Source organism: Alexandromys fortis, unplaced genomic scaffold (assembly GCF_014885135.2).
Source record: "Alexandromys fortis isolate MF-2015 unplaced genomic scaffold, M_Fortis_MF-2015_v1.1 scaffold_183, whole genome shotgun sequence".
In the NCBI taxonomy this organism is placed as follows: Eukaryota; Metazoa; Chordata; class Mammalia; order Rodentia; family Cricetidae; genus Alexandromys; species Alexandromys fortis.
Genome location: NW_026068079.1, coordinates 2,380,021 through 2,398,333, shown reverse-complemented (window position 1 = coordinate 2,398,333; position 18,313 = coordinate 2,380,021). Strand labels below are relative to the sequence as shown.

At 45.9% G+C, this 18,313-nt stretch overlaps 1 long non-coding RNA gene across 1 annotated transcript in view; it reads left to right on the top strand.

The window, feature by feature from the left end:
* LOC126488368 (uncharacterized) overlaps positions 1–18,313 on the top strand; it is a 56,787-nt gene that overhangs the window by 399 nt on the left and 38,075 nt on the right. The window contains exons 2-6 of the long non-coding RNA XR_007588665.1: positions 176–300; positions 1,042–1,130; positions 1,765–1,903; positions 2,046–2,205; positions 2,719–2,834. This is a non-coding gene — a long non-coding RNA (uncharacterized lncRNA). The remainder of the gene's footprint in view (positions 1–175; positions 301–1,041; positions 1,131–1,764; positions 1,904–2,045; positions 2,206–2,718; positions 2,835–18,313) is intronic.

Genomic DNA, 18,313 nt, shown 5'->3' with positions numbered 1-18,313 from the left:
TGCTGGACTCCTGCCAGAGTTGTACTGAGGAGTGTGTTCCTCCTGGAAGTGAAAGTGAGGGCCTGGGAGGTCTGTGGCTCACAGCAGCAGGAAATGGAAATCACGTTTACATCAGTCCTCTGCCAACTGCCTCTTAACCTTCCTGCTCTGACAGCAACTCCCTGTTATTTTACAGATGACAGATGGAAACATGGAGGTTCCGAAAGGTAAAAAGGTACCTGCCCTAGGTCATGCTGGGAGCAAGAGGCAGAGCCAGGACGATGCCCATTCTAACTCATAATCTGACATTACCCGTGAAATGTAAGGATTTGTTTTTGTTTTTGCTTTTAAAGACAGGGTTTTTCTGTGTAGCCCTGGCTGTCCTGGAACTCACTCTTTAGACTAGGCTGGCCTCAAACTGAGAGATCCACTTGCTTCTGGAGTGCTGGGATTAAAGGCATGTGCCACCACTGCCCGACTCTCATAAGGATATTTCTAATCTGTTAAGGGCAGTCAGTGAAGAATGTGTCCGGTCATAGTCAGGAGTGACTGGAGTGACTGTCAGAGAGATAAGGACATGGACTTCTGTGTTCCTGTGTCCCAATGTTTGCCTTGCCTGTGCTGGCCGCGGGTGGGGGAGGGGTATGGCAGCCGGAATGACAAGGAGTAACATTCACCAAGCACTTGCTTTTTAATTCATTGCTTATTCCATCCTGAGACAGCTGTGTATTTGTTTGTTTGGTTTTCGATTCAGGGTTTCTCCATGTAACAGCCTTGGTTGTCCTGGGACTTACTCTGTGTACCAGGTTGGCCTCGAACTTAAAGAGATTCGCCTGCCTCTGCCTTTACCTTGGGATAAAAGGTGTGTGCCACCACCACCCAGCTTGTTTATTTGTTTTTAGAGGCAAGGTCTTGCTATGTTGCTTTGGCTGTCCTGAAACTCACTAGGTAGACTGGGCTGGCTTCAAGCTCACAAAGCTCTTCCTGCTCCTGACTCCAGAGTTCCAGGACTAATGGTGCGCCTGGTCCTGAGAGGCCTTTCCATGTACTTCTGCTTCACAGATGCGGTGACTGAACACAGACAGGGGGTGACTAGAAAATGATCACGACTCAGGCAGACTGGCTTCCGACTGTAAACATCACCGTCCACTGTATGTATGCTACCATTTGGTACACACACACACACACACACGCACACACACACACACACAGGTTCCTTGTACCTGCTGTCTGGAGGAGAGAATCCCCTCCAGTGAGGGGGTGAGGGGACCTTCTAAAGAAGGAGGTGGGGTTTGAACTTGGTCTTGGAGGTAGGGAGGGCTGTCACTAGGGAAGAGGAGAGGAGGCCATATAAAGTCAGCTACAGAAATCAGGAGCCCGGGTTCAGTGAGATGGCTCAGCAAGTGAAGGTGCTTGTTGCTGAGGCTGGCGACTCAAGTTTGCTATTTGAAACCTGCATGGTAGAAGGGGAGAGTGACAAGTGTGTGCACTCCACCACGTACCCCTGCAGAACAAATGGATGACCAAACAATAAACAATGGGCAAAGAAGAGAAAAAAAACCCAGGAAACTGGATAGCCTGCTCCTGTCCAGTGATTCCTTGAACCTTCATCACAACCAGAACACTTTCAGTATGTGGGAAAACCCTTGCCCTGGAGTCCATTCTCCTCAGGACCCAGCCTCATTCTTCCCACATTCTCCAGACATCATTTTTTTTTTTTGCTTGAGATTGGATATTTATTCTTTTTTTTTCTTTCTTTCTTTATTTATTTATTAAATATTTCAGTCTCTTCCCCACCTCCGCCTCCCCTTTCCCTCCCCCTCCCCCAATCCATTCCCCCTCCCTCGTCAGCCCAAAGAGCAATCAGGGCTCTCCGTCCCGTGGGAAGTCCGAGGAAAACCCTCCTCCGTCCAGGTCTCATAAGGTGAGCATCCAAACTGCCTAGGCTCCCACAAAGCCACTACATGCAGTAGGATCAAAGACCCATTGCCATTGTTCTTGATGTCTCAGTAGTCCTCATTGTCCGCTATGTTCAGTGAGACCGGTTTTAACCCAGGCTTTTTCAGACCCAGGTCAGCTGGCCTTGGTGAGTTCCCGATAGAGCATCTCCATTGTCCAGACATCATTTCTCTGGTCCCTACAGACTAGCGCTTACCTGTGCTATCTTCTCTGCTGTGGAAGCTTCCGTTTTTCTCTTCATACGCATGCTTCCTTCATTCCTCAGTGGTACGTAGAACCCTTTCTTGCACCCCCTTCCCTCAGCTGGGTACAATGCTGTCTTCAGTACTTATCCCATCTTCTCTTGACAGTGAGGGCTTCATACTGGATTGGCTTGGCTCTTTCTGTTACTTCATTGCACCAGCACCCAAGCTGGCAGGGCAGCGCTAAGCCTTCTCTATGGTTGTTGCTCCTAACATGGTAGTACTTACATACTGAACTCATAGTTAGCATCCATTGAGGTGAATTCCAGCAAAGGGTGGTTTTTATGACCCCTGTTTACTCATGCTTAACTTAATAGACCTACTAAGAAATGAACCTTCGAGGCTGGCCCAAATCTTTGCTATTGAAACTTGACATTTCTTTTGGTGACAGAGCACTGTACCATGGAACAGATGTTCTGGTTTGTTTAACCTTACCCACTGAAGGCCATTTAAGCTATGTCAAGTTATTACAGATAAAGCTGTCATGAATGCTCATGTGGAGGTCTTTGTACAAACTCACTTTTATTTCTTTGAACAGTGACCAAGAGCGACTTTGCTGAGCTGTGTGGTGATGCTGAAGTTGCTTCAGAGATGTTGTGCCACTTTGTCCCCAGCAGCAGCCTGCCAGAGATCCAGCAGCCTTCCCAGAGTTTGGTATTATTACTTGTTTCTATCCTACTTGTATGTGTGTGTGTGTGTGTGTGTGTGTGTGTGTGAGTATAATGTGTGTATATAAACATGTCACAGTGTGGGTGTTTGTGTACATGGTATGATGTGTATAATGTCTGTGTACACTCATGTGTCACAGTATGTGTGATGCGCATTGTATAGGCATAGGTCAGATGACAAGCTTGGATGTCAGTTCTTGCTTTCCACTTTGTTGCAGATAGGAATAACCTGTTTGCTACTATGTTTGCTCTCAGCTTAGCGAGCCTGAGAACATCTGGGGATCCTCCTGTCTCTGCCTCCTGTTTCCCTGTAGGATTTCTGGGATTACAGATGTGCATCACCTGACTTGATGTGAGTTCCAGGAATTTAAACTTTCTTCTCATGCCTAGGGTGCACACTTTACCCTCTGGAGCATCTCCCGAGCTCACTTTAGCTCTCCTTGTTTGTTTGTTTTGAGACAATTATCTCTCTACACGGTCCTGGCTATCCTGGAACTTACTCTGTAGACCAGTCTGGCCTTGAACTCACAGAGATCCATCTGCCTCTGATTCCTGAGTGCTGGGAGTAAAGTGCACCCCCAAACCCAGCATGCTTTAGCCATTCTGATAGATGTGAAATAGTAACTCACAATGGTTTTGATTTCCATTTCCCTAATGACTAACGCTGTTGAATATCTTTTTATGGGTTTACTTGCCATCTGTTAAATCCTCTTTGGTGACACAGACATCTATTTTGGTTGCTATGTGTATTTCTTCTTTTCTGTATTCTCAATGGATTCACAGGCAAATGGTGATCAGATTGTAGAGAAGGGAGTCAATGCACTCATTAACCAAACAGCAAAGCCTAGAACCCACCCCCTCCATACACACAAAGCACATGCATGCAGTCCGCTCTAGTCACGGGGAGTATGTTTGCATACCCTTGCGATGCCTGAAACTCCAATCACTGCCCTCTACTAGAATTGCCAGCATAGCTGCTGGTGCATCTCGAAAGCTCTCTTAAATAAAGTGCGGCCGATGTTATTGTGATAACATTCTGATGCTGTGACCTGATAGACAAGATGCCTACTGACTGCTTCGCAGTGGGAGAGCATGGCTCCTACAGCAGAAGCAGGCGGCAGCAACGATGGGGCAAGAACAAGATCACATTTCTCTGAAGATGTAGGACTGTTCATTTCTGGAATTCTCTGTTCAGTACTTTTGGACCATGGTTGACTATAGGTAGTAGAAACCATAAAAGGAGGACTGAAGTTGACAGGGCCCTCCTCTGTTTGGTCAGGACGATGGCAAACCAATAATTCTATTAGCTGAATTACAGCTCGGGAATGATCTTAATTTAATAATATGGTTAGAAAGAAGGAAGGAAGGAAGCCAAGAAGGGGGTGGGGGAGTAGGAATGGGGAGGGTAACACAAGAGCAAGCGTGAAGAAACCAAGAGGACACACGTGTGAGGAAGTGTCCTTACTCACTGATGATTTGGACACTGAAAAAGTTAATTAAAGAGGAAGAGACTAAGCCTCCTTGAGAGCAGACACACGAATGAGGCCCTAAAGGAGGCAGGAGGGCTGTGTATAACCGGCCAAGAGTGTCTTTTGTGAGAAGGCATGGGGTGTGTTCCCAGAGTGTGAACATCAAGGCGCCTAGATGGAGCAGTGGGCTTGGGTGGTCACGAAGGCAGTTGACTGGGTAGGGCTTCTGGGGGTGGGGCAAGACTTAGTTCATCTTTGAAGGCACAAGGCAAAGAAGTTGTTGAGCTTTGGTTTTGTTTTCAGAAGATCTTGGTGGCAGCTCAAGGGAAGGGAGAGATGGGAAACAAGTTGAACATTTCTCTGATCATCTGGGAGGAGCATACTGGCATTTTGGTAAAGTATCAACAGGGAAGTTCTCAGGGAATAACAGGTTTAGGATAGATTTTGGAGCAGAGTCCTGTCCTTTCTTACAAAGTTGGACAAAGGAAAAAGTCTCAGTGAAGAGTCCGTTTTCACCTAAACCACTTTGAACACCCCACCCCCACCCCAGCGCAGACGTGTCCAGAGGATTTCCTTAGTGATTCTGGATCTTGAGAATAAAGATGGTGGACCACAGAACTCAGGTCATTGCTGTTGATGGCATCTGTCAGTGGGAAGAGGTGGCGGTGCCTGTTAAGCTGGGGCAGTAACCCGAGGGAAGGGAAAGACACATTCATCTCAGTGTTAAGCCCATGTCAGTGCCATGTAGAAATATACCACACTCACAGAGGCAGGAGATTAATGCTTCAAGAGCGAGAGTTTGAGAGGAAATTCAATGATTGGGGAACTGATCCAGATCATTTCTCCAGACTCCATTCTTCCCACCATGTGGGACTGTAAAAGGGGTGGGGCCAGGATTCTGTGAACTCTGAAGTGTGAAGGATGCTTTGCATAATATCCAGGGCTTTGTGACTCTGCCCTTCCTTGGATCGTTTTATTTTCCATTTTCCCCACCATCCCTACATGGTCCTCTAGCATCCTCGTTTTAAAATAACTTTTCCCTTAGAGTGTACTGTAGAAAGTTCTCCGTGTGTGTGAGTGTGTGTGTGTGTGTGTGTGAGCAGATGATTGCCCTGTTGCTTCTTGATTGGGAAAAGTCATTTTTCTTAATTTAAAAATTATTTGTTCGAACAAATAATTTAATAAAAAATAGGGTAAAGACCCAAACAGAAAACTCTCAACAGATAAATTTAAAATGACTGAAAGACACTTAAGGAAATGCTCAACATCCTTAGCCATTTGAGAAATGCAAATCAAAACAACTCTGAGATTCCATCTTACACCTGTAAGAATGACCAAGATCAAAAACACTGATGACAACTTATGCTGGAGAGGATGTGGGGTAAAGTGAACCATCCTCTATTGCTGGTAGGAGTGCAAACTGGTACAGCTGCTTTGGGTATCAGTATGGTGATTTCTCAGAAAATTAGGAAACAACCTACTTCAAGATCCAGCAATACCATTTTTGGGTATATACCTAAAGGATGCTCAATTATGCCACAAGGACATGTGCTCAACTATGTTCATAGCAGCATTATTTGTCATAGCCAGAACCTGGAAACAACTTAAATGCCCCTTGACCAAAGAATGGATAAGGAAAATGTGGTACATTTACACAGCAGAAAAAAATAATGACATCTTGAAATTTGCAGGCAAATAGATGAATCTAGAAAACATCATTTTGAGTGAGGTAACCTAGACCCAGAAAGATAAATATAATATGTACTCACTCATAAGTGACTTTTAGACATAAAGCAAAGAAAACCAGCCTGTAATACACAATCCCAAAAAACCTAGACAACGATGAGGACCCAAAGAGAGACATACATGGATCTAATCTACATGGGAAGTAGAAAAAAACAAGATCTCCTGAGTAAATTAAGATCATGGGGATCATGGGAGAGGGTAAAAGGTGAGGGGGGAGAAAAAGACAGGAGCAAAGAAATAATATTGCTTAATAAAAATAAAAAATTATTTGTTCCATTTATTTTAGATTATAATTATATCATGCATCCCTCTCTTTCCATCCCTCCAAAGCCTCCCATATGTCCCCCTTGCTCTTCTTACATTCATAGGCTCTTTTTATTAATTGTTGCTACATACATGTATGTATCTGAATATACATATATATATATATATTCCTAAACATGTAACTACAACCTTCTCAGTCTGTGCATTCTTACTGGTATTTGTGTTTTCAGAGCTGGGCATTTGTTATAGATTGACCAATCAGTGGACTCTTTCCTGGGCAAGACTCTCTCCCACGCTCTGCATCCTTAATTGCCTCAAATTCCTTATGTAAGGCTGAAACTCCCTGGGCTTTGCCCCATTCATACTGTTATGTCTATGACTGTTTTCTTCGTTCTGTTCATGCGTCTGCGAGGCAATCCTGGGAAGATTTCACCCTCACTCTTCTGAATACCTCAGTTACAGAAGTCTTGTCGCATAGCGCTGTGGTGACGTATTTGTACAGTGCTCTTGCCCACTAGCCCACAAGCGTTCACAGGCAGTAGATAAGCTTTGTAAACGGATAATTCAGGTTCAGGATATAACTGCTAAATAAACCTGTGGGGGAACTCTACGTGTGGCCAGGGCTCAGGGAGTGCACATCACTGTTGGGACATGTTATCCCAGGCTGGAAGGATTCAGGACAGTTCAAACAGGAGGGAGTGGTTTGACTTGTGTTTTCTGATAGATTTCACGGATGGAGATAGGGAGAATAAGGATGGAGCCGAGGGCCATTGGTGGTGGTGATGTAAATACTGCCCAGAACCTCATGCTTGACGACACCGAATCCGACTGCCGAGAATCACTATTGCCACTCTGTGGTTATTAGGCACAGGGAAGCCTGCAAGCCTATCAGGGACTTGATGATGGCTGGTCTAGAGAAGAAGGAAAATAAGAACGAATGTTTCCTCGTTTTTGCCCCATTCTAGATGGCTCTCAGAATCATGTGTGTGTTCACACTCATGCACCTAGGTGTGCGTCTGCACAAGTGCGTGTGTTAATGGAGGCCATAGGCAACTTCAGAGGCCCTCCCTTAGGTGCTGTTCACCTTGTTTATTTAAGCAGTCTGTCACTGACTTGGAGCTTGTCAGTTATGCAATCAGGCCAGTAAGCTCCAAGGGTCCTCCTGTCTTTACCCCTTCCTGTGTCTTCAGGGATTGAACTCAGGAGGTCCCCATGGTCTCAAGGCAAGCAGTTGCCCAACTGAGCTATCCCCTCAGCCCTAAAGTTCCGCATCTATATGGTCTTTCTTGACTCCCACATGGCCTTTTCAGGTAGTCATTGTTCCTCTAATTTTGAAGAGCAGAAAACAAAACCAGAAAAGCAATTCTTACTTGTTCAGAATCACCAACAAGGGAGTGGTAGTGGTAGAAGCTGAACGTGAACTCAGGCTCCAAGTTTGCTGGGCCTACGCTCTACTCTGTTCCTTCTGGAGGTTGTGGCCAGCAGAGGTCAGGGTAGTCAGAGAGACAAGACAGGGCTCCAGGCAGGGCAGGGAGGGTGTGGGAAATGAGCAGGAGATGAGGCAGCAGAGGAGAGTGGGCAGTCCTCTGGAAAGGGCAGATGAAGCATCGTGTTCACACACAGTCTGCTTGGACTCTGTCGACTCTTTCTAACTACGAAAGTCCCCAAGGGTTACGAGTTTATCACAGCCTTTCCATGGAATGCTTCTCTAGCTGGCCACAAAGCTGAGGCTGTGCAGAAGGGAATGTTAGAACTCCTGCCAAATGCAACAGTTTGGGACGTTAGAGGGACGAGGCAGAATGTGAGCATTGAGCAGTTGGGACTAGAAATGAGTAACGAATAGGGACGAGGTCCACTATCAGAGGGAAAGGAAGTGATTCAAAGATAGCTCAACACACTAGCTAATCAAAACTGGGCACAGATGAAGAGGGCAGTTAACTTAAGGCTGACTTAAGTCACTTAAAATGTGACTGAGGACCCAAAGGACTGCTTTATCCAGAGCTAATTTTCATAAAATCCGTGAGTTGCAACAGCACATCTCGGGAGGCAGCCCATGTGAGGAAGGGTGGGGATGTGGGAGAAGGGAGTAGAAAGGCCTAAAGAGAAGAAATACAAACATGGGGGCACACGCTGAGATGGCACATGCCGGGGTAACAAGCCAGAGATGCAGGAACAGGTGGAAAGCAGGGCAAACCACTGGACACGCAGACATGGGCCGACAGCAGCAGGACACAGGAGACAGTGTGCAGATATCTGTGCTAGAGAATACAGTGAGAACTGCAGTGTACAGGTATCTGTGCTAACTAGAGGATATAGTGAGAACTCTGCAGAGCGGTGGCAAGCTCCTTCGCTGGACAGGTTGATGGCTAGGCCATGCTGCTGCAGCCCGATACCCCCATGCTTTTGCCTCCTCCTGGTCCTTGGCACCGCCACTGCACAGTACCTTAGACTGGGTAGTTTATAGTGTACTGCTCATTGTCCTGGGTGTTGGGAAGCCCAAGACCAAGGCGCTAGCAGACCAGATGCTTGCTGAGGGTTCCCTCTCTCCTTTAAAGATGGAGCCTTCATGCTGCATCCTCACAAGGCAGAGGGGGTGAATCAGTTTCTCTAGGAGGCCTTTACAAGGGTACCAACCCCACTCACCAGGCCAGAGATTGGGTGGCCTCTTCATATGTGCTTAAGGTGGATTTTTTTCCTTACTCATTTTCTGAGGGAGCACTAACATTCAGGCCCCATCCCTCCATGATGTGGAGTCCTCTGGGTCAAAGGTCACTGACAGGGAGACTGATGTTCCCTAGTGGGTTCGGTTTCTCAGAACACCCCCCCCCCCCTTGAGGCTGAGCTGCCTGTGTGTGCCAGCCTCAGTTTGTGAGCAGTGTGTGAGCAAATCTAGCACTCCCCAGTATAGGGTTGTCACTCAACACACCCCAGAGTCTATTGGATTTTGGGGGAAAATGAAGGGCAGGGGTTTGGCTGCTGGTGGCTGCAATGGAACGACCTCCCTAACAGAAGTGCCTTAAACAATAAAAGCTTATTTTTTCTATCACGTTGGGGAAATCCTCCTGATCAGTAGATTTCTATTATGGACCTCGGAGGCCTGGCCATAAAGTGATTATTCTCATTGATTTGCATGCAGGAAAGCAACCGCATATTGCTTTTTACTGATGTTTTCTGGTTTTCTCACCAGTTGATTCTCAACAGCTTTTTTAAAAGAAAATTTACACATTCTCTCTGTCCCTGTCTTTGTCTGGTTCTCTGTCTCTCTCTCTCTCTCTCTCTCTCTCTCTCTCTCTCTCTCTCTCTCTCTCGTGTTTGCACATAAGGGTATCCTTACCTATGTGAGCTCATGTGGGTAGGTAAGAAGTTGACTTGGGGTATCTTTATTGCTCTTCACCCACCCTCCCTCCCTCCTTTCCTCCCTCCCTTCCTTCCTCCCTCCCCCTTCCTTCCTTCCTTCCTTCCTTCCTTCCTTCCTTCCTTCCTTCCTTCCTTCCTTCCTTCTTCTCTGTTTTTGAGTCTATCACTGAATCTGATGGTCACTGATTGGCTAGAGTGGTGGCCAGTGAACTCAACATGTCCCCTTTGCCCCAGTGCTGGGGTTACAGACATGGACCATCATGTCAGCTTTCATGTGGGTTCTGGGAATCTGACTCAGGTCCTCATTTGGTACAATAGGCACTTCCCTCCTTAGCCACCTCCCTAGCAACACTGCTTATAAAAGTGTTGGCTGCAACCCTACACAGGTTCAGGTACAGTACTTGGAGTGGGTCATGAAAAGTTTGTGAACAACACTGCAGCTTTGGTTCTGAACTCATGTGCACTTTGCACTGTGCATACCATCATAGTGTGCGTCCAGTGGACCCTGGCTGGAGCCCCTCAGCTCAGAGTCACACCTAGTCATGTGATGAATCACTGTGTCTTTGCTGCATTTGCAAAGTTTTTTTTTCTTTTAGACGCAGAACGACTTAATTACAGAAAACAGACATTCAATAATTTTCTGCTATCTTTCTTCAGCATGTAGATATCAGATTGGTAATCTTTGGGTCATTTGTATTAGAATGCTTGACTTTAAAAAACAATCACTGCTAAAGTCATTGAAGACTTTCATTAAATGAATTTGACTCAGATTAGGAGAGAATCTTGGGCCCTTCTGGAGTGGTTCTAAACATGCGTCTGCAGTCGTAAGTCAGAATGCCAGTCAACTCTGAGAAATGTTGGGTATGCTCTCCATCAGGAAGTGTCAAACATTCAGCTAAGATATAACAATTTATGTAAAAATAAGCAAGCAAAAAAAATAAGCAAGCAATCCATCTTGTCATTAGCAAGCTCTCTTTCAACTTTAATAAATGGTAAACTTATATGCATATCATGGAACTGTTTTCACACAAATTATGCCTTACTGTAGGTAAATATTTGATTTATATACTTATGCAAATACTTGGTGTTTCATAAAACATTTGCAGGCACTCATTGCAGATGCCACTGTCCCCTGTAGCTGCTGGCTGTCAACCCTGACCAGCCTCACTGCATTTCCCTATATTTCTGCTGATGGCAAGCCCTTGGTCTGTGTCTCTTTCCAGCTGTTCATAAATAAATTCCAAAGGCAGCAGACAACTTTGGTGCTCTGCGCATTAGAGAGAAAAGAGTTGCCTGTCACAGCTACTCCTTTAGCAGAATCATTCCTGGATTCATGTGCTGGGATGGTGACTTCATCCTGAAGCTTTCAGGTCTTGACATCCTCGTCATGGCAAATGCTGGATCTACACAAACACTTCCTAGTTTTTCGTCTCACTAACAAGCCTGCATGGTTGGGTGGCAAGTCTGTGGTCTCAGGGAAGTAAAGGAGGGCACGATCATCATCAGAACTCTGAATTCCTTTGAGTCCAAGACAGCAAGACCAGCATGGCGATTGGGTTGCCAACTGTGGACAGCTTGGATAACTATGGCTTGCAGGCACCTCAACCACCAGTCTCTCTCTTCTGTCACTTAGGAGGGGGCTTCCCTCTCCACCTGTTCTCAATTCCCCTCCAAGTCGAGCAGGATGACCGAGTACATGACTATTAATAAAAATCTAAATAAGAGTGGTTAGAAGTCCCCTCCCGTGAGGAACAAAGGGGCCATGAACGGAAACTCTGAGGAACTTCGTCTTGCTGTAGTGTCCATACGCTCATCTGTCACTTTAATATTCTTTGAGTGAGATGAGCTTTAAATGCAATGAATGAGGAAAGGCCTTTGGGCCAGCACAAGGCTGCAGTGGAAGAGAAGAGACCGTTTCTTTCTCTGAAAAGAAAGTGGTGTTTCAGCTTCAGGCTTGAAAGTTTAAAGAACTGAAACCACTAGGGCCTGGGCCTTCGGGTAGTTTTTGTTTAAGCTGTCCTCAGGCCCCTTCCAGCTGCTGCTCTAACAGCCCAGAGACCCCCTGTAGCTGGGGAAGAAAGGACTTTGTAAACCGCCTTCCTTAAGGTCTGCAGGGGGAATTGATTCATGCAAATCTCTCTGTCTCAGAAATCTGTATGTCCCAAGAAGGCAGCATGCAGAGTGGGTGTTTTTACTTTTGCTTTTCTATTTCCAAATACGAAACAGTCAAGATGTCAGGAGACCGGTCACAAACTTGCTGCATGACTTCAAGCCATCAGCATGCTCCCTCCCCCATCTCCAGGAGAGCAAGGGTCCTCATGTGGGCAAGCAGGGAGTGGGCTGTTGTGGGGAAATGTGCTTCTTGGTGAGCTTGGCTGACTTTAGTGACTCCAAGCCTGATGTTTAGAAACTGGCTGTTTCCTTAAGCATGGGCTCAGAGGGAGGTCTATACTGGGATTTTACTGGTGGCAGTCTCAGTGGGTGAAAGTGTATGACCTGAAGGACTGCTCCTGCCTGTGCGCCTTACCTCCTTCAGCCATAAGATCTGCTCACTGTTGATTCCTCTAGTGGCCTCTATGTGTTCTCCTCGACGTGACAAGGTGGCAGCCCTATGGCCACATGCTGTGAAGACAAAAGGCATCGTGTACAAAAGTACATTGCCTCCCTTCTCTTCCCTTCATGGGGTCAGCCTGGGTGACCTAGCCCTGGCCACCACTGATGGTCCTTTTATGACCTCCTTGTATGAGGTCAGAGAATAATTACCCCCACCCAGTGTTTCTGAAAGGATGGCCAATGGGGCATGGAAACATCCTCCCAGCTCAGCCTCCAGATGGCTGTCTCTGTCTACAGCATCCTTTTTCTCTGTCCAGCCTCTCTTTGAGATACGGCTCTTTCCACTCTAGTTTTCCGTAGTCTCTTCTGTGAAACCTGGAAGTGAGAAGAAATCATAATAGAATTGACTTCTGCCTCATGCTAGGTTAGATTTTCTGTACTTAAACGGGGTCTCTCAATCTTACTATTATTGACTTTCATGTATGTGTGCACACATGTGTGCATAGGTACAAGTGCGTGTGTTTACAACTACATGTGCCTAGAAGCTAAGGGCCAACTTTGGGTGCTGTTCCTCAGGACCCAGTTGCTTCTTTGAGACAGGGTCTCTCACTGTTATCTGGAACTTGGGAGTTCAGCTCTGCGGGCTGGCCACCAAGTCCCAGGGATCATCTTGTCTCTGCCTCCCCAGTGCTAAGTCCCAGGAATCATCCCATCTCTGTCTCCCCAGTGCGGAGTCCCAGGGATCATCCTGTCTCTGTCTCCCCAGTGCTGAGTCCCAGGGATCATCCTGTCTCCTGTCTCTGTCTCCCCAGTGCTGAGAATTCAAAGGCACATTGCTCTACTTGGTGATTTTCTTATGTGGGTTCTGGGGATCCAATTCAGTCTCTCAGGCTTATGTGACAGGGAGCTTGCATCTACTTTCCAGACCAGGCAGTTCCCTGTTGTCCCATGTGTAGACACTTCCCAGCGGTGTCCCTGGTGTCTTCCCCTTGGACACCAGTACCATTCCTTTCTCAAGCTGTGACAACTAGGAGTGCCTCCAGACATTGCCACCTATCCCCTGGAGAAACATGCCTTAAAGCACAAAGCACCACAATGCTGATAGCCTTTATCCAGCATTTCCTGCCACCCTGTGTAAGCGTTTCATGGTGTCCTTCTGAAGTGGGCATGATAGCCTACAAACTATGAACCTGAGATAGAAACCCAAGTGTTTGCCACTTCAGAGCCTGGTTGCTTCACTACTTTGAATGTAATGGGGTAACCTTGCTGAGCAAGGCGATGGGGTTTATTTATTACAAAGCATTGGATCTGAGGTTGGGCAGAGTTGATTCAGAGACCCATGAGCGCATCTCTGCCCCTCCCATCATGATACTGGGGAAGATACAGGTTACGGGATGACAAGATGGGAGCAGACTCACACCTGCAACACGGCTTCCATTCATCCTCTGTAGGCCTGGGTGTGGTGTTATAGGGTGGACAGAAGTATCACCTCATCCTTGGTCTCATACTCTCTTGGATTTCTAGACCTTTCTTTTAGATACAGTCCAGTATGAACAGCAGTTGACTGGGAAACTAACACATGTGGGGTGGGAAGAGCCATATTGACCCCCTCTGTAGTTTCTCTTACGTCTCCTTTATTAGGGGTCACCACAGTGGTCCTGGCATAACTCAAGTGGTCATTCTTAGCTTCTCCAAGCTTCTTACTTTCTATAATTAAGCAGTTACCAGGAACTGGTCCTCCTATTGTGTTTGACCCCTATTGTGTACCTCCCTCTTCTTCACTGACTTTGACATTCACCATCCATCTTGCCCATCCATCTAGAAAGATCCTCCTTGCTCTGCTTCTGACCCGGCCTTGACGTTCTATTCTTAAGATAAATCTCAGCTTCCTAAGTAGCCTACAAAGCTCTTTTCACTCATCTTTCGATTTTTCTTCATCCTCATGTCTCTTCTTTTTCTCTGTTATTTCCATCTAGTGACTTGACTTCTCTAAAGGTACCATGCTCACGATTCTCGTTAGTCATCTGAATTTGTCTTTGCCTCATCTAGAATGCCTCTCTGCAACACTGAGTTTGGCTTAGTTTATTAGTACTTTCCTCTTGGGGACACCCTCTGATGCCAGGCTTGTGTGCAGCATCCCACTAGGGTTACCCCACATGCTGCTCTGAACTCACTTATCTGTTGTTATGTCTGCCTTTCTTACCACACACACATGCTTTAAAAGCATTTAATATTCCTTTTTTAAAACATATAATCCCAAATCATGGAGCTGTCTCAGTAGGTAAAGGTGCTTGCCTCCAAGCCTGAAGACCTGAGTTTCATCCTAGGTGTCCACGTGGTGAGAGTAGAGAACGAACTTGTGAGTGTTGTCTTCTAGCCTCCTTCGTGTCCCCGTAATATATACACAGCAAATAAGAAATGAAAAAATAAATAGGTAATCCCTCATATTCAGCACTGACATTGTTATAATAAATGTTTGCAGTGCACATGAATGGCAGCCGGTATTGTATGATTTCAAAGGTACTATAGGAAGGACGGGGAAAACAGGCAGCAACCTCTTTTCAAGCTTGTTGGGAAATGGCAAGTGAGTGATCCAAGTCAAGCCTGGAAGGCTCAGGGGTCTCTCTCCCTCCTTGAAATCTTCAGCCACTTAACTGGAAGTGATCCTGTTCAGTGGAAATGTGACTCCAGGTAACTACCTTTGGTGCTAAGATAGATAAGAAGCAGACTTTGTTACATGACAGGGAGACAGTGTTCTCCCTCTGTGGCCTAAATGTCAGCTGGGAGGGTCAAAGCACCAGGGGCTCCACGACCCCAGCCATGCTCGGCTCAGCCGTTAGCTCCACGACCCCAGCCATGCTCGCCATTAGCTTGGCAAATCTGTCTGAGATAACGTGGAGAGCAGGCGTTTGAAAGGTGTAGAGCAGAACTTCACAGTGTCCACAGCATGGCATCCGGTGTCAGATAATTCCCTGGGAGAGCATCTTTGGCTTCCACCTGTGAGACACCAATAGTATCCTCTCTGCTCAAACAGTAACAGTTACGTGTGTGTGCAGACATACTGAGTCGTCCTGAGCGCCTCTGCCTTAGAGGTGTTAGAAGTGGAGCCATCTGATGGAGCTGTAGGAGCTCATCTGACTGGGGAAGAGCTGAGCTGCCATTCACTGAAGGCTTTTTAAAAATGACATCTATTTGAATTTACTTTCATAAAAATAGCTTCTGCACTCTCTCCTGCTCCCCTGTTCCCCACCGATTGCCGCTTACTTTCTTCAAGCAATAGAACAATGCAAGTCTAGCAGTATGTGGTCTCTTCCAGGTTAAGCTTTGGTCTTAGGAGCCATCGGAGGATGGGCATCCCAGACTTTGGATCAGAGACTAGTTTTCTAGAATCACAGTTGGGTGATAAGGTGATAAACTGAGGCCCCCATTGCTTGGCTTCTCTCTAGAGACTCACCTCCCTGTCTCCCATGAGCTTAAGAGGTTCTTGGAAGGAGTCTGCCTCATTCAATCTCTTATTAACTGTACTCTTTCCAGGCAGCTAAGACTGTTAGACCTGGAAAATGATTCGAGACCTTTGTTACATTGGGGAAATCGAGGCTTTGTCTAAGCCCATGTCGTCTGTGGGTCCTTGGTAACTTGTTTCTGGCATTCTTTCTCCCACTAACACCGTCCACCCCACATCTACCAAAGCTTTGGTGAACCCTGCTGTAGACTTCGGCTAGTGTTTCCCCTGATTTCACTGAAGGCTTCAGTCACACATCCTGCCTCTTGCTTTCTATTGCTGGTAGGGCATTTTCACACCAGCAGGACCTTGGCACATCAGCAAACAGTGTAGGTCCTGCCCCTACAGCTCAGGGAACATTGTGGAAGAAGAAGGAGGAGACTATAGAGCCCAAGGAGCAGAGGGGTTGCTGTGAGACTGGGTCTCCTAGGGACGTCAGAAGCTATGCCAGGAAAGTCTCACCCAAACATGAGCCAAACAAGGCGGGCAACAGTAAGCATGGCAGAAGGGGCGTGCTCACCATACACAGAGGTCACAGTCACTAAGGACTGCTGAAAACAGGAGACACAGTCTTTCCCAAGGAAGAGTACACCAGCTGATTATTAGCTACTAAACAGTCAGCCCTGGAAACATTGTACAGACTGAGTAGGTTGCGATTGTGCATCGATACATATACAAATATGTGTGTAACATCAGTTAATGAAAGAGAGGCCATGAATTTGAAAGACAGTGAGTGGGGCTTTATGAGAGGATTTGGGTGGAAGGAGCAAATAATTTAATTATATTATACTCTCAAAAATAAAAGAAATAAAAAAGAAATGATATATTAAGGCCACCTTTCAAATGATACAATTGCTACTGACTGAGATTGAACTCAATGGAATAAAACTAATGGGAAGAACCCGAGGGACTGAGCTAGGCCTAAGTAGAGCTGTGGAGAAGCTGGACCCTTTCGGGAAACTCCCCTGCGTCTGGACGATAGCAGTTGTCTCTCATGTAGAGTTGGGCACTGGGGTTGTTTCCCATCATGCCATTTAGAGGAGTGAAACTGGGCTTTGGATTCAGGTTCAAAATCTACAGCTCACATCTTCACCACTGAGATAACTCCATTTTGGAATGTTCCCTGTGGGCTGACCCTGATAGCTAGGTTATCAATCTCACAACTATGGTAGAAGTGTGTGTGTGTGGGGGGGAGGGGATTCACAATTTCCAGATGAGAAAACTGAATTACAGAGAGTTTAAAACACAAGAGAGCAATAAGGAATAGAGCTGGAAGTCAAAGAATCAGGGGGAGCTTAAGTCATCTGACTCCAGATTGGACATACCTAAACTGAGATTTTTATTAAATATTTAGGTGTTACCTAACATCTATAAACTTCAATTTCTTAGTCTGTTGAGTTGATGATACCTCTTTGAAAGAACCACATGGGGATTAATGATAATAATTCTTTAGAATATTTTTAAAAATTTAATTATACATATATGTGCATTTTACCACATGAATATCTGGTGCCCATGGTGAACAGAAGAAGACATTGAATTCTCTGGAACTTGTGTGACAGATAGTTGTAAGTCACCATGTGGGTGCTGGGATTGGAATGCTGGTCCTCTGGAAGAGGATCCATTTTTCTTAATCACTGAAGTATATCTCTCCAGCCCTAAAGCAGTATTTGGCATCTGAGTATCCAGTCCATACTCAGTCTTCCTTTCTTCAACCATGACTTCTTAGGTGCAATGTTGGTATAGGCAAACTAATAAGTGAACATGTAAATATGATTACATTTAAAATAAGCATATGACGAAGCAATGCCAGGTTTCTTTCCATTCCCACGGAGGATCTAGAGGCAGAGAGAGAGTCATTGACTGCTTGAGTTCCAACATCAAAGAGTTGGCTGGGCTGGAATTTGCTTTCATCATGGTTGACTCCAAGGTGGCCCACTGGCTCCCAGGCTGTTCCTTGCCCTTTACATACTGAAAGCCTCTCTGAGCTTTAGAATTGCTCAGCTTCTTAAGGTCATTCTCTGGGCATGGCTTGCACCTTTATAAACATGCTGGTTGCTTGCCTGACTTAGACCTCTTCTTGTTTTAGAGGCTAGTTCTTTGAGGGCCATCTGATTTTTATTAATTCTTGAGGACTCTAAAGTCAATTCTTGTTTATCCCTGGTGAATTCCTAATTTAGACTTGCATCTATCCCTCCATGTCATGCCCCAGTGGGACCTTAGGACTTCAGACTAGTCTTCAGTGAGAGTGGGTTGAAATCTTATTAAAGCCCTTCCTGTGTCCCCAAAGCACACTGCCAGCCCCATTTTCCCTATGCCCACTCCTTCATGAGTCCCTAAAGACTCACAGCTTCCTCAACTCCCAGATTCTCTCTTTAACCCTTCAGGCTCCTGTTCAGCATTTTTAGATCTGTCTTCACCTGATCCAAGCATTTCTTCTCTCCAAGGCCATGTCTACACATATGGGAAACATTTGGTATAAACAGTCATATTCTACAGGTGAAAACTTTAGAACTTGAAAGCCAGTTCTCTTTGTTTCTCTACCAGCTCAACATGGTGCCCCAAACTGGTTTG